At 44.9% G+C, this 13,252-nt stretch overlaps 11 non-coding genes across 11 annotated transcripts; all 11 read left to right on the top strand.

The window, feature by feature from the left end:
* Window positions 1–280: 280 nt before the first annotated feature.
* Window positions 281–352, top strand: trnaw-cca (transfer RNA tryptophan (anticodon CCA)). Its single transcript has one exon. It is a non-coding gene; the product is annotated as a tRNA-Trp (tRNA).
* Window positions 353–1,512: 1,160 nt separating this feature from the next.
* Window positions 1,513–1,584, top strand: trnaw-cca (transfer RNA tryptophan (anticodon CCA)). The gene has a single exon. It is a non-coding gene; the product is annotated as a tRNA-Trp (tRNA).
* Window positions 1,585–2,740: 1,156 nt separating this feature from the next.
* On the top strand, window positions 2,741–2,812 carry trnaw-cca (transfer RNA tryptophan (anticodon CCA)). The gene has a single exon. It is a non-coding gene; the product is annotated as a tRNA-Trp (tRNA).
* A 1,156-nt stretch (window positions 2,813–3,968) lies between these two features.
* Window positions 3,969–4,040, top strand: trnaw-cca (transfer RNA tryptophan (anticodon CCA)). The gene has a single exon. It is a non-coding gene; the product is annotated as a tRNA-Trp (tRNA).
* A 1,156-nt stretch (window positions 4,041–5,196) lies between these two features.
* Window positions 5,197–5,268, top strand: trnaw-cca (transfer RNA tryptophan (anticodon CCA)). Its single transcript has one exon. It is a non-coding gene; the product is annotated as a tRNA-Trp (tRNA).
* A 1,160-nt stretch (window positions 5,269–6,428) lies between these two features.
* trnaw-cca (transfer RNA tryptophan (anticodon CCA)) lies at window positions 6,429–6,500 on the top strand. The gene has a single exon. It is a non-coding gene; the product is annotated as a tRNA-Trp (tRNA).
* A 1,169-nt stretch (window positions 6,501–7,669) lies between these two features.
* Window positions 7,670–7,741, top strand: trnaw-cca (transfer RNA tryptophan (anticodon CCA)). Its single transcript has one exon. It is a non-coding gene; the product is annotated as a tRNA-Trp (tRNA).
* A 1,169-nt stretch (window positions 7,742–8,910) lies between these two features.
* Window positions 8,911–8,982, top strand: trnaw-cca (transfer RNA tryptophan (anticodon CCA)). The gene has a single exon. It is a non-coding gene; the product is annotated as a tRNA-Trp (tRNA).
* Window positions 8,983–10,138: 1,156 nt separating this feature from the next.
* Window positions 10,139–10,210, top strand: trnaw-cca (transfer RNA tryptophan (anticodon CCA)). The gene has a single exon. It is a non-coding gene; the product is annotated as a tRNA-Trp (tRNA).
* A 1,160-nt stretch (window positions 10,211–11,370) lies between these two features.
* On the top strand, window positions 11,371–11,442 carry trnaw-cca (transfer RNA tryptophan (anticodon CCA)). Its single transcript has one exon. It is a non-coding gene; the product is annotated as a tRNA-Trp (tRNA).
* A 1,156-nt stretch (window positions 11,443–12,598) lies between these two features.
* Window positions 12,599–12,670, top strand: trnaw-cca (transfer RNA tryptophan (anticodon CCA)). The gene has a single exon. It is a non-coding gene; the product is annotated as a tRNA-Trp (tRNA).
* Window positions 12,671–13,252: the final 582 nt, after the last annotated feature.

Here is a 13,252-nt window from a genome sequence, read left to right as displayed (position 1 = left end):
TTGAGGTCAAGCGAACTGTTCTTGACTTTGTGAGTGTAAAGACTAGCGGATTTGCATAGTTTATCAAAGTGCTTTAGCATGAAACACTAAATAATTTTTCCGCTATCTTGTAGTGCAACGGTAGAGTGTCTGGCTCCAAATCACCTTGAGGTCAGACGATCTGTTTTTGATCTCCTGAGTATAAAGTCCAACATCAAGAGTGTTCCTTGAGCACCGTATATTTACTGATTTGCATTCTGTGTCAAGGGGGTTAAGCAAAATACATCACCTCTAGGTTCAGGACCTCGTGGCGCAACGGTAGCGCGTCTGACTCCAGATCAGCAGGTTGCGTGTTCAAATCACGTCGGGGTCACGTGATTTCTTGTTGACTTCTAATGTGAAAAGAAGTCCTGTCGTTGTGTGCTGCAATGGTTTCCAATCCCACCGCTCTGTATGTCTCCCTTATTAAACACACCTGATTAAGATCATTAGCTAGTTAGGAGAGAGCTCCATGAGCTCATCTGGGTGTGTCAGAAAAAGGAGACAGACAAAAATGCAAGGCCGCGTCTTCCAGAGTCATCGTAAGCCTAAGTTGATTGCAACTCTATTGGTTTCAATGCGTCTACGTTGTATTAAGGATTGCAACGCTTTTGGGAAACACAGCCCAGAGCAGGGGGTCCCCAGGATCAGGATTGAAAATCACCAGTGTACTGTGATAGATTTGTATCTTGACCTGTTATTTTTATTAAGCCTGAGATCTCATGTAATAACCATTCCTGTCATTGTGTACTGTGACAGATCTGCCTCTTGACGTGTTACTTTTGCATATCTTGCCCTGCAATCTCTGAAGAAATCGTGGAAACATCTACTTGCCGAATTCAAAAGCCAGCTCTTTCGAGCCGTAATCGAACCAGCGACCTAAGGATAGCCAATGTATTATCTACAGTCCTCCGCTCTACCAGCTGAGCTATCGAAGGCAGGATGACCAAAGGTGGCTTAAGCAGGAAACACCAGATAGGTTTGTGGTGTCTTGGGGTACAACGGTAGCTTGGCTGAATCCAGATCAGACGGTTGCATGTTCCAATCACATCAGTTGATCTCTTCTTGACATCCATAGTATATATAAAGTCTACAGCCCTTTACCGTGACTGATTTGCAAATTGAATCAAAGCAATTAAGCTTGTTTTCTCGACCTCGTGGCCGCGACAGAGTGCGCCTGACCCCGGATCGGGAGGTTGCGTGTTCCAATTATGTTGAGGTCAAGCGAACTGTTCTTGACTTTGTGAGTGTAAAGACTAGCGGATTTGCATAGTTTATCAAAGTGCTTTAGCATGAAACACTAAATAATTTTTCCGCTATCTTATAGTGCAACGGTAGAGTGTCTGGCTCCAAATCACCTTGAGGTCAGACGATCTGTTTTTGATCTCCTGAGTATAAAGTCCAACATCAAGAGTGTTCCTTGAGCACCGTATATTTACTTATTTGCATTCTGTGTCAAGGGGGTTAAGCAAAATACATCACCTCTGGGTTCAGGACCTCGTGGCGCAATGGTAGCGCGTCTGACTCCAGATCAGAAGGTTGCGTGTTCAAATCACGTCGGGGTCACGTGATTTCTTGTTGACTTCTAATGTGAAAAGAAGTCCTGTCGTTGTGTGCTGCAATGGTTTCCAATCCCACCGCTCTGTATGTCTCCCTTATTAAACACACCTGATTAAGATCATTAGCTAGTTAGGAGAGAGCTCCATGAGCTCATCTGGGTGTGTCAGAAAAAGGAGACAGACAAAAATGCAAGGCCGCGTCTTCCAGAGTCATCGTAAGCCTAAGTTGATTGCAACTCTATTGGTTTCAATGCGTCTACGTTGTATTAAGGATTGCAACGCTTTTGGGAAACACAGCCCAGAGCAGGGGGTCCCCAGGATCAGGATTGAAAATCACCAGTGTACTGTGATAGATTTGTATCTTGACCTGTTATTTTTATTAAGCCTGAGATCTCATGTAATAACCATTCCTGTCATTGTGTACTGTGACAGATCTGCCTCTTGACGTGTTACTTTTGCATATCTTGCCCTGCAATCTCTGAAGAAATCGTGGAAACATCTACTTGCCGAATTCAAAAGCCAGCTCTTTCGAGCCGGAATCGAACCAGCGACCTAAGGATAGCCAATGTATTATCTACAGTCCTCCGCTCTACCAGCTGAGCTATCGAAGGCAGGATGACCAATGGTGGCTTAAGCAGGAAACACCAGATAGGTTTGTGGTGTCTTGGGGTACAACGGTAGCTTGGCTGAATCCAGATCAGACGGTTGCATGTTCCAATCACATCAGTTGATCTCTTCTTGACATCCATAGTATAAAGTCTACAGCCCTTTACCGTGACTGATTTGCAAATTGAATCAAAGCAATTAAGCTTGTTTTCTCGACCTCGTGGCCGCGACAGAGTGCGCCTGACCCCGGATCGGGAGGTTGCGTGTTCCAATTATGTTGAGGTCAAGCGAACTGTTCTTGACTTTGTGAGTGTAAAGACTAGCGGATTTGCATAGTTTATCAAAGTGCTTTAGCATGAAACACTAAATAATTTTTCCGCTATCTTGTAGTGCAACGGTAGAGTGTCTGGCTCCAAATCAACTTGAGGTCAGACGATCTGTTTTTGATCTCCTGAGTATAAAGTCCAACATCAAGAGTGTTCCTTGAGCACCGTATATTTACTGATTTGCATTCTGTGTCAAGGGGGTTAAGCAAAATACATCACCTCTGGGTTCAGGACCTCGTGGCGCAACGGTAGCGCGTCTTACTCCAGATCAGAAGGTTGCGTGTTCAAATCACGTCGGGGTCACGTGATTTCTTGTTGACTTCTAATGTGAAAAGAAGTCCTGTCGTTGTGTGCTGCAATGGTTTCCAATCCCACCGCTCTGTATGTCTCCCTTATTAAACACACCTGATTAAGATCATTAGCTAGTTAGGAGAGAGCTCCATGAGCTCATCTGGGTGTGTCAGAAAAAGGAGACAGACAAAAATGCAAGGCCGCATCTTCCAGAGTCATCGTAAGCCTAAGTTGATTGCAACTCTATTGGTTTCAATGCGTCTACGTTGTATTAAGGATTGCAACGCTTTTGGGAAACACAGCCCAGAGCAGGGGGTCCCCAGGATCAGGATTGAAAATCACCAGTGTACTGTGATAGATTTGTATCTTGACCTGTTATTTTTATTAAGCCTGAGATCTCATGTAATAACCATTCCTGTCATTGTGTACTGTGACAGATCTGCCTCTTGACGTGTTACTTTTGCATATCTTGCCCTGCAATCTCTGAAGAAATCGTGGAAACATCTACTTGCCGAATTCAAAAGCCAGCTCTTTCGAGCCGGAATCGAACCAGCGACCTAAGGATAGCCAATGTATTATCTACAGTTCTCCGCTCTACCAGCTGCGCTATCGAAGGCAGGATGACCAAAGGTGGCTTAAGCAGGAAACACCAGATAGGTTTGTGGTGTCTTGGGGTACAACGGTAGCTTGGCTGAATCCAGATCAGACGGTTGCATGTTCCAATCACATCAGTTGATCTCTTCTTGACATCCATAGTATAAAGTCTACAGCCCTTTACCGTGACTGATTTGCAAATTGAATCAAAGCAATTAAGCTTGTTTTCTCGACCTCGTGGCCGCGACAGAGTGCGCCTGACCCCGGATCGGGAGGTTGCGTGTTCCAATTATGTTGAGGTCAAGCGAACTGTTCTTGACTTTGTGAGTGTAAAGACTAGCGGATTTGCATAGTTTATCAAAGTGCTTTAGCATGAAACACTAAATAATTTTTCCGCTATCTTGTAGTGCAACGGTAGAGTGTCTGGCTCCAAATCACCTTGAGGTCAGACGATCTGTTTTTGATCTCCTGAGTATAAAGTCCAACATCAAGAGTGTTCCTTGAGCACCGTATATATACTTATTTGCATTCTGTGTCAAGGGGGTTAAGCAAAATACATCACCTCTGGGTTCAGGACCTCGTGGCGCAACGGTAGCGCGTCTGACTCCAGATCAGAAGGTTGCGTGTTCAAATCACGTCGGGGTCACGTGATTTCTTGTTGACTTCTAATGTGAAAAGAAGTCCTGTCGTTGTGTGCTGCAATGGTTTCCAATCCCACCGCTCTGTATGTCTCCCTTATTAAACACACCTGATTAAGATCATTAGCTAGTTAGGAGAGAGCTCCATGAGCTCATCTGGGTGTGTCAGAAAAAGGAGACAGACAAAAATGCAAGGCCGCGTCTTCCAGAGTCATCGTAAGCCTAAGTTGATTGCAACTCTATTGTTTTCAATGCGTCTACGTTGTATTAAGGATTGCAACGCTTTTGGGAAACACAGCCCAGAGCAGGGGGTCCCCAGGATCAGGATTGAAAATCACCAGTGTACTGTGATAGATTTGTATCTTGACCTGTTATTTTTATTAAGCCTGAGATCTCATGTAATAACCATTCCTGTCATTGTGTACTGTGACAGATCTGCCTCTTGACGTGTTACATTTGCATATCTTGCCCTGCAATCTCTGAAGAAATCGTGGAAACATCTACTTGCCGAATTCAAAAGCCAGCTCTTTCGAGCCGGAATCGAACCAGCGACCTAAGGATAGCCAATGTATTATCTACAGTCCTCCGCTCTACCAGCTGAGCTATCGAAGGCAGGATGACCAATGGTGGCTTAAGCAGGAAACACCAGATAGGTTTGTGGTGTCTTGGGGTACAACGGTAGCTTGGCTGAATCCAGATCAGACGGTTGCATGTTCCAATCACATCAGTTGATCTCTTCTTGACATCCATAGTATAAAGTCTACAGCCCTTTACCGTGACTGATTTGCAAATTGAATCAAAGCAATTAAGCTTGTTTTCTCGACCTCGTGGCCGCGACAGAGTGCGCCTGACCCCGGATCGGGAGGTTGCGTGTTCCAATTATGTTGAGGTCAAGCGAACTGTTCTTGACTTTGTGAGTGTAAAGACTAGCGGATTTGCATAGTTTATCAAAGTGCTTTAGCATGAAACACTAAATAATTTTTCCGCTATCTTGTAGTGCAACGGTAGAGTGTCTGGCTCCAAATCACCTTGAGGTCAGACGATCTGTTTTTGATCTCCTGAGTATAAAGTCCAACATCAAGAGTGTTCCTTGAGCACCGTATATTTACTGATTTGCATTCTGTGTCAAGGGGGTTAAGCAAAATACATCACCTCTGGGTTCAGGACCTCGTGGCGCAACGGTAGCGCGTCTGACTCCAGATCAGAAGGTTGCGTGTTCAAATCACGTCGGGGTCACGTGATTTCTTGTTGACTTCTAATGTGAAAAGAAGTCCTGTCGTTGTGTGCTGCAATGGTTTCCAATCCCACCGCTCTGTATGTCTCCCTTATTAAACACACCTGATTAAGATCATTAGCTAGTTAGGAGAGAGCTCCATGAGCTCATCTGGGTGTGTCAGAAAAAGGAGACAGACAAAAATGCAGGGCCGCGTCTTCCAGAGTCATCGTAAGCCTAAGTTGATTGCAACTCTATTGGTTTCAATGCGTCTACGTTGTATTAAGGATTGCAACGCTTTTGGGAAACACAGCCCAGAGCAGGGGGTCCCCAGGATCAGGATTGAAAATCACCAGTGTACTGTGATAGATTTGTATCTTGACCTGTTATTTTTATTAAGCCTGAGATCTCATGTAATAACCATTCCTGTCATTGTGTACTGTGACAGATCTGCCTCTTGACGTGTTACTTTTGCATATCTTGCCCTGCAATCTCTGAAGAAATCGTGGAAACATCTACTTGCCGAATTCAAAAGCCAGCTCTTTCGAGCCGGAATCGAACCAGCGACCTAAGGATAGCCAATGTATTATCTACAGTCCTCCGCTCTACCAGCTGAGCTATCGAAGGCAGGATGACCAAAGGTGGCTTAAGCAGGAAACACCAGATAGGTTTGTGGTGTCTTGGGGTACAACGGTAGCTTGGCTGAATCCAGATCAGACGGTTGCATGTTCCAATCACATCAGTTGATCTCTTCTTGACATCCATAGTATATATAAAGTCTACAGCCCTTTACCGTGACTGATTTGCAAATTGAATCAAAGCAATTAAGCTTGTTTTCTCGACCTCGTGGCCGCGACAGAGTGCGCCTGACCCCGGATCGGGAGGTTGCGTGTTCCAATTATGTTGAGGTCAAGCGAACTGTTCTTGACTTTGTGAGTGTAAAGACTAGCGGATTTGCATAGTTTATCAAAGTGCTTTAGCATGAAACACTAAATAATTTTTCCGCTATCTTGTAGTGCAACGGTAGAGTGTCTGGCTCCAAATCACCTTGAGGTCAGACGATCTGTTTTTGATCTCCTGAGTATAAAGTCCAACATCAAGAGTGTTCCTTGAGCACCGTATATTTACTTATTTGCATTCTCTGTCAAGGGGGTTAAGCAAAATACATCACCTCTGGGTTCAGGACCTCGTGGCGCAACGGTAGCGCGTCTGACTCCAGATCAGAAGGTTGCGTGTTCAAATCACGTCGGGGTCACGTGATTTCTTGTTGACTTCTAATGTGAAAAGAAGTCCTGTCGTTGTGTGCTGCAATGGTTTCCAATCCCACCGCTCTGTATGTCTCCCTTATTAAACACACCTGATTAAGATCATTAGCTAGTTAGGAGAGAGCTCCATGAGCTCATCTGGGTGTGTCAGAAAAAGGAGACAGACAAAAATGCAAGGCCGCATCTTCCAGAGTCATCGTAAGCCTAAGTTGATTGCAACTCTATTGGTTTCAATGCGTCTACGTTGTATTAAGGATTGCAACGCTTTTGGGAAACACAGCCCAGAGCAGGGGGTCCCCAGGATCAGGATTGAAAATCACCAGTGTACTGTGATAGATTTGTATCTTGACCTGTTATTTTTATTAAGCCTGAGATCTCATGTAATAACCATTCCTGTCATTGTGTACTGTGACAGATCTGCCTCTTGACGTGTTACTTTTGCATATCTTGCCCTGCAATCTCTGAAGAAATCGTGGAAACATCTACTTGCCGAATTCAAAAGCCAGCTCCTTCGAGCCGGAATCTAACCAGCGACCTAAGGATAGCCAATGTATTATCTACAGTCCTCCGCTCTACCAGCTGAGCTATCGAAGGCAGGATGACCGAAGGTGGCTTAAGCAGGAAACACCAGATAGGTTTGTGGTGTCTTGGGGTACAACGGTAGCTTGGCTGAATCCAGATCAGACGGTTGCATGTTCCAATCACATCAGTTGATCTCTTCTTGACATCCATAGTATAAAGTCTACAGCCCTTTACCGTGACTGATTTGCAAATTGAATCAAAGCAATTAAGCAAGGAACGCCGACTTGTTTTCTCGACCTCGTGGCCGCGACAGAGTGCGCCTGACCCCGGATCGGGAGGTTGCGTGTTCCAATTATGTTGAGGTCAAGCGAACTGTTCTTGACTTTGTGAGTGTAAACACTAGCGGATTTGCATAGTTTATCAAAGTGCTTTAGCATGAAACACTAAATAATTTTTCCGCTATCTTGTAGTGCAACGGTAGAGTGTCTGGCTCCAAATCACCTTGAGGTCAGACGATCTGTTTTTGATCTCCTGAGTATAAAGTCCAACATCAAGAGTGTTCCTTGAGCACCGTATATTTACTGATTTGCATTCTGTGTCAAGGGGGTTAAGCAAAATACATCACCTCTGGGTTCAGGACCTCGTGGCGCAACGGTAGCGCGTCTGACTCCAGATCAGAAGGTTGCGTGTTCAAATCACGTCGGGGTCACGTGATTTCTTGTTGACTTCTAATGTGAAAAGAAGTCCTGTCGTTGTGTGCTGCAATGGTTTCCAATCCCACCGCTCTGTATGTCTCCCTTATTAAACACACCTGATTAAGATCATTAGCTAGTTAGGAGAAGGCTCCATGAGCTCATCTGGGTGTGTCAGAAAAAGGAGACAGACAAAAATGCAGGGCCGCGTCTTCCAGAGTCATCGTAAGCCTAAGTTGATTGCAACTCTATTGGTTTCAATGCGTCTACGTTGTATTAAGGATTGCAACGCTTTTGGGAAACACAGCCCAGAGCAGGGGGTCCCCAGGATCAGGATTGAAAATCACCAGTGTACTGTGATAGATTTGTATCTTGACCTGTTATTTTTATTAAGCCTGAGATCTCATGTAATAACCATTCCTGTCATTGTGTACTGTGACAGATCTGCCTCTTGACGTGTTACTTTTGCATATCTTGCCCTGCAATCTCTGAAGAAATCGTGGAAACATCTACTTGCCGAATTCAAAAGCCAGCTCTTTCGAGCCGGAATCGAACCAGCGACCTAAGGATAGCCAATGTATTATCTACAGTTCTCCGCTCTACCAGCTGCGCTATCGAAGGCAGGATGACCAAAGGTGGCTTAAGCAGGAAACACCAGATAGGTTTGTGGTGTCTTGGGGTACAACAGTAGCTTGGCTGAATCCAGATCAGACGGTTGCATGTTCCAATCACATCAGTTGATCTCTTCTTGACATCCATAGTATAAAGTCTACAGCCCTTTACCGTGACTGATTTGCAAATTGAATCAAAGCAATTAAGCAAGGAACGCCGACTTGTTTTCTCGACCTCGTGGCCGCGACAGAGTGCGCCTGACCCCGGATCGGGAGGTTGCGTGTTCCAATTATGTTGAGGTCAAGCGAACTGTTCTTGACTTTGTGAGTGTAAACACTAGCGGATTTGCATAGTTTATCAAAGTGCTTTAGCATGAAACACTAAATAATTTTTCCGCTATCTTGTAGTGCAACGGTAGAGTGTCTGGCTCCAAATCACCTTGAGGTCAGACGATCTGTTTTTGATCTCCTGAGTATAAAGTCCAACATCAAGAGTGTTCCTTGAGCACCGTATATTTACTGATTTGCATTCTGTGTCAAGGGGGTTAAGCAAAATACATCACCTCTGGGTTCAGGACCTCGTGGCGCAACGGTAGCGCGTCTGACTCCAGATCAGAAGGTTGCGTGTTCAAATCACGTCGGGGTCACGTGATTTCTTGTTGACTTCTAATGTGAAAAGAAGTCCTGTCGTTGTGTGCTGCAATGGTTTCCAATCCCACCGCTCTGTATGTCTCCCTTATTAAACACACCTGATTAAGATCATTAGCTAGTTAGGAGAAGGCTCCATGAGCTCATCTGGGTGTGTCAGAAAAAGGAGACAGACAAAAATGCAGGGCCGCGTCTTCCAGAGTCATCGTAAGCCTAAGTTGATTGCAACTCTATTGGTTTCAATGCGTCTACGTTGTATTAAGGATTGCAACGCTTTTGGGAAACACAGCCCAGAGCAGGGGGTCCCCAGGATCAGGATTGAAAATCACCAGTGTACTGTGATAGATTTGTATCTTGACCTGTTATTTTTATTAAGCCTGAGATCTCATGTAATAACCATTCCTGTCATTGTGTACTGTGACAGATCTGCCTCTTGACGTGTTACTTTTGCATATCTTGCCCTGCAATCTCTGAAGAAATCGTGGAAACATCTACTTGCCGAATTCAAAAGCCAGCTCTTTCGAGCCGGAATCAAACCAGCGACCTAAGGATAGCCAATGTATTATCTACAGTTCTCCGCTCTACCAGCTGCGCTATCGAAGGCAGGATGACCAAAGGTGGCTTAAGCAGGAAACACCAGATAGGTTTGTGGTGTCTTGGGGTACAACGGTAGCTTGGCTGAATCCAGATCAGACGGTTGCATGTTCCAATCACATCAGTTGATCTCTTCTTGACATCCATAGTATAAAGTCTACAGCCCTTTACCGTGACTGATTTGCAAATTGAATCAAAGCAATTAAGCTTGTTTTCTCGACCTCGTGGCCGCGACAGAGTGCGCCTGACCCCGGATCGGGAGGTTGCGTGTTCCAATTATGTTGAGGTCAAGCGAACTGTTCTTGACTTTGTGAGTGTAAAGACTAGCGGATTTGCATAGTTTATCAAAGTGCTTTAGCATGAAACACTAAATAATTTTTCCGCTATCTTGTAGTGCAACGGTAGAGTGTCTGGCTCCAAATCACCTTGAGGTCAGACGATCTGTTTTTGATCTCCTGAGTATAAAGTCCAACATCAAGAGTGTTCCTTGAGCACCGTATATATACTTATTTGCATTCTGTGTCAAGGGGGTTAAGCAAAATACATCACCTCTGGGTTCAGGACCTCGTGGCGCAACGGTAGCGCGTCTGACTCCAGATCAGAAGGTTGCGTGTTCAAATCACGTCGGGGTCACGTGATTTCTTGTTGACTTCTAATGTGAAAAGAAGTCCTGTCGTTGTGTGCTGCAATGGTTTCCAATCCCACCGCTCTGTATGTCTCCCTTATTAAACACACCTGATTAAGATCATTAGCTAGTTAGGAGAGAGCTCCATGAGCTCATCTGGGTGTGTCAGAAAAAGGAGACAGACAAAAATGCAGGGCCGCGTCTTCCAGAGTCATCGTAAGCCTAAGTTGATTGCAACTCTATTGGTTTCAATGCGTCTACGTTGTATTAAGGATTGCAACGCTTTTGGGAAACACAGCCCAGAGCAGGGGGTCCCCAGGATCAGGATTGAAAATCACCAGTGTACTGTGATAGATTTGTATCTTGACCTGTTATTTTTATTAAGCCTGAGATCTCATGTAATAACCATTCCTGTCATTGTGTACTGTGACAGATCTGCCTCTTGACGTGTTACTTTTGCATATCTTGCCCTGCAATCTCTGAAGAAATCGTGGAAACATCTACTTGCCGAATTCAAAAGCCAGCTCTTTCGAGCCGGAATCGAACCAGCGACCTAAGGATAGCCAATGTATTATCTACAGTCCTCCGCTCTACCAGCTGAGCTATCGAAGGCAGGATGACCAAAGGTGGCTTAAGCAGGAAACACCAGATAGGTTTGTGGTGTCTTGGGGTACAACGGTAGCTTGGCTGAATCCAGATCAGACGGTTGCATGTTCCAATCACATCAGTTGATCTCTTCTTGACATCCATAGTATATATAAAGTCTACAGCCCTTTACCGTGACTGATTTGCAAATTGAATCAAAGCAATTAAGCTTGTTTTCTCGACCTCGTGGCCGCGACAGAGTGCGCCTGACCCCGGATCGGGAGGTTGCGTGTTCCAATTATGTTGAGGTCAAGCGAACTGTTCTTGACTTTGTGAGTGTAAAGACTAGCGGATTTGCATAGTTTATCAAAGTGCTTTAGCATGAAACACTAAATAATTTTTCCGCTATCTTGTAGTGCAACGGTAGAGTGTCTGGCTCCAAATCACCTTGAGGTCAGACGATCTGTTTTTGATCTCCTGAGTATAAAGTCCAACATCAAGAGTGTTCCTTGAGCACCGTATATTTACTTATTTGCATTCTGTGTCAAGGGGGTTAAGCAAAATACATCACCTCTGGGTTCAGGACCTCGTGGCGCAACGGTAGCGCGTCTGACTCCAGATCAGAAGGTTGCGTGTTCAAATCACGTCGGGGTCACGTGATTTCTTGTTGACTTCTAATGTGAAAAGATGTCCTGTCGTTGTGTGCTGCAATGGTTTCCAATCCCACCGCTCTGTATGTCTCCCTTATTAAACACACCTGATTAAGATCATTAGCTAGTTAGGAGAGAGCTCCATGAGCTCATCTGGGTGTGTCAGAAAAAGGAGACAGACAAAAATGCAAGGCCGCGTCTTCCAGAGTCATCGTAAGCCTAAGTTGATTGCAACTCTATTGGTTTCAATGCGTCTACGTTGTATTAAGGATTGCAACGCTTTTGGGAAACACAGCCCAGAGCAGGGGGTCCCCAGGATCAGGATTGAAAATCACCAGTGTACTGTGATAGATTTGTATCTTGACCTGTTATTTTTATTAAGCCTGAGATCTCATGTAATAACCATTCCTGTCATTGTGTACTGTGACAGATCTGCCTCTTGACGTGTTACTTTTGCATATCTTGCCCTGCAATCTCTGAAGAAATCGTGGAAACATCTACTTGCCGAATTCAAAAGCCAGCTCTTTCGAGCCGGAATCTAACCAGCGACCTAAGGATAGCCAATGTATTATCTACAGTCCTCCGCTCTACCAGCTGAGCTATCGAAGGCAGGATGACCAATGGTGGCTTAAGCAGGAAACACCAGATAGGTTTGTGGTGTCTTGGGGTACAACAGTAGCTTGGCTGAATCCAGATCAGACGGTTGCATGTTCCAATCACATCAGTTGATCTCTTCTTGACATCCATAGTATAAAGTCTACAGCCCTTTACCGTGACTGATTTGCAAATTGAATCAAAGCAATTAAGCTTGTTTTCTCGACCTCGTGGCCGCGACAGAGTGCGCCTGACCCCGGATCGGGAGGTTGCGTGTTCCAATTATGTTGAGGTCAAGCGAACTGTTCTTGACTTTGTGAGTGTAAAGACTAGCGGATTTGCATAGTTTATCAAAGTGCTTTAGCATGAAACACTAAATAATTTTTCCGCTATCTTGTAGTGCAACGGTAGAGTGTCTGGCTCCAAATCACCTTGAGGTCAGACGATCTGTTTTTGATCTCCTGAGTATAAAGTCCAACATCAAGAGTGTTCCTTGAGCACCGTATATTTACTGATTTGCATTCTGTGTCAAGGGGGTTAAGCAAAATACATCACCTCTGGGTTCAGGACCTCGTGGCGCAACGGTAGCGCGTCTGACTCCAGATCAGAAGGTTGCGTGTTCAAATCACGTCGGGGTCACGTGATTTCTTGTTGACTTCTAATGTGAAAAGAAGTCCTGTCGTTGTGTGCTGCAATGGTTTCCAATCCCACCGCTCTGTATGTCTCCCTTATTAAACACACCTGATTAAGATCATTAGCTAGTTAGGAGAGAGCTCCATGAGCTCATCTGGGTGTGTCAGAAAAAGGAGACAGACAAAAATGCAGGGCCGCGTCTTCCAGAGTCATCGTAAGCCTAAGTTGATTGCAACTCTATTGGTTTCAATGCGTCTACGTTGTATTAAGGATTGCAACGCTTTTGGGAAACACAGCCCAGAGCAGGGGGTCCCCAGGATCAGGATTGAAAATCACCAGTGTACTGTGATAGATTTGTATCTTGACCTGTTATTTTTATTAAGCCTGAGATCTCATGTAATAACCATTCCTGTCATTGTGTACTGTGACAGATCTGCCTCTTGACGTGTTACTTTTGCATATCTTGCCCTGCAATCTCTGAAGAAATCGTGGAAACATCTACTTGCCGAATTCAAAAGCCAGCTCTTTCGAGCCGGAATCGAACCAGCGACCTAAGGATAGCCAATGTATTATCTACAGTCCTCCGCT

The sequence above is a fragment of the Garra rufa genome, chromosome 1, assembly GCF_049309525.1.
Source record: "Garra rufa chromosome 1, GarRuf1.0, whole genome shotgun sequence".
In the NCBI taxonomy this organism is placed as follows: domain Eukaryota; kingdom Metazoa; phylum Chordata; class Actinopteri; order Cypriniformes; family Cyprinidae; genus Garra; species Garra rufa.
This window is presented reverse-complemented; position numbering and strand designations above follow the sequence as displayed.